A 2,208-nucleotide genomic window follows, 5' to 3' on the forward strand; every position below is an offset into this window, starting at 1 on the left:
TATATATACACACATCCTCTCACAAACAGTGCTGGATGTGTCCGTAGGGTTGCCACTGTAGCATGAATGACCTCTCTTCCAATGTGACCTCTTGACCCTACAGTATGGTGACCAGAAGTGCCTGTTTTCTGAGACAGTCCCTGTTTTGGACAACTTGTCCCTGGATAAAAGTCCCCGGAAATGTCCCCGATCTGAGCTTTTTATGAAAGAGAGGAAAAAAAGTCGTGTGTAAACTGTTACAACTGTAAGATGGGTCTGAAGTGTGAATGAGCATGTTGTGCAACAACAGCTGTTCTTGTACTGCATGGCTCAGTGGGTACTTTGGCGCACACACACTCACCAGCGGTGTGTTTACAGGGGAGGACATACAACCCTTGGCAAAAAGTATGGAATCACCAGTCTTGGATGAGCACTCATTAAGACATTTCATTCTGTGAAACAAACTCAGATCAAAAACATGATACAATCAGTGGCGATTGTAGCCCTGTTTAAGGGGTGCTTAAAAGCTTAGATTCGCCAAAATATTAAATAAAATTTAAACTAGATGCATTTATGGAGCGCACACCTTTGCCAGTCACGCAGTAATATGTCTGGGTATGAGTGTGGTTAACACTCAAAAATCCGAGGTTTCTCTGGACTCGAACGCATCACAGACGCAAGTCTCATCAGCTGTTCAGCGTTAGCCAAAACAAAACTTTAGGAGCAGAGCACAATAGATAAATATAAACTCCAGATAAAGTGGCAGAAAAACAAAGAAACGGTGGTCTGGCTGCAGCCTGTCGATGGTCAGGAGGTGGAGGATATTTCGTGGTTTGGGGGAGGGAAAAAAAAAAGAACCAAACTGGTGGACAGAGGTAAGCTATTCTGTGCTAACAGCTGATTAACCACCACAGTTCTTCTTCCATCATGTTGAAAGTAACTTGAAATTAGGGTTGGGCATAATCGTATTGTGTGCAATTAATCGTCAGAAAAACATAAATCGATTATTTTTTGGTACTTGACGATTAATACGATTAATGCTACCAGGCAGACTGACTGCCTGGTATTAATCGCGAAGCGGAGAGGAGCATTGAGAAGACTAACATTAAAAAAAGTACTGTAATTGATTTACCGACACAATTTAAAATTTGATGTATAGCTTGAAGTCTGTAATTTTGACACAATTTGGAACAGATTTTTATCTAACTAAATTGGTCATGTGACTAGGACATAAGGCTGTCCAGGGACTCCAGGGGATTAATAGTCAAATTAATCCTTATTGGCTAAATACCACAATTAATTGTGATTAGTTATTTTGACAATATTGCCCAACCCTACTTGAAATATTTATCGGGGACTCTTGTTCTTGAATAAAACTATTAACACAGAAGATATAAATTTGTATGAACAAAACTACAGTCAAGGTGTGTCTACGTTTTTGTTTGACATCCACGTTTCCATCCTCCTCCCAAAAGGAAAGTTTTCTCCCTAAGATTATAGATTCTCACGTGAAAATCTGCAATTTTCAGTTTTACAGAGTTGTTTGAAGAGTTTGTGTTGAGTTTAAAAAAATGAGTTATCCACAAACTATGGAGCTCTGTAAAGACTGTATTATTGTTCTTCTGCTTTATTTGCAGATATTTTATTTCTGTAAAATGTTAATGTAGCTATACAATTTCTGTTTAAATAGCAAGAAAACAAATATTTGAAAATGACACACAGGGACTCTAATGAATTATTTGTGTACTAATTATTAGGAAATTGATATAATCATTCAAAGAAATATTGAATTAAATTAAATTGAATCAAAATATAATTGAATTGTGACCCAAAGAATTATAATGGAGTTAAATTGTGAGGTTTTTTAACAGTACCCAGCCCTAACACAACACAAATTCAGCTGTATGGATTGTTTGGAAGGAGTTTAGAAATATAATGAGAGGAAGAGTAAACGTTGGAGAGACCATTATGTTTGAAGGAAACCAGTTATTTTTATGGAGGAATATTGTTGTTTTCTTGAAGCTGACTGTTGGTTTAAGCTGCAGCCACTTCCTTAATACTGCATGTTTGTCTCTGGAATATAGCTACACCTGGTTAACATCACAGTAGGCTACACCTACTAGCTGAACTGTAGCTACACCTGGTTTACATTACAGTACACCTACTAGCCCGCTGTGGGACTTTTAATATATATTTCAAGCTACTAGTAAACTTGATGGATGATGATCA

The sequence above is a fragment of the Austrofundulus limnaeus genome, unplaced genomic scaffold (assembly GCF_001266775.1).
Source record: "Austrofundulus limnaeus strain Quisiro unplaced genomic scaffold, Austrofundulus_limnaeus-1.0 Scaffold889, whole genome shotgun sequence".
In the NCBI taxonomy this organism is placed as follows: domain Eukaryota; kingdom Metazoa; phylum Chordata; class Actinopteri; order Cyprinodontiformes; family Rivulidae; genus Austrofundulus; species Austrofundulus limnaeus.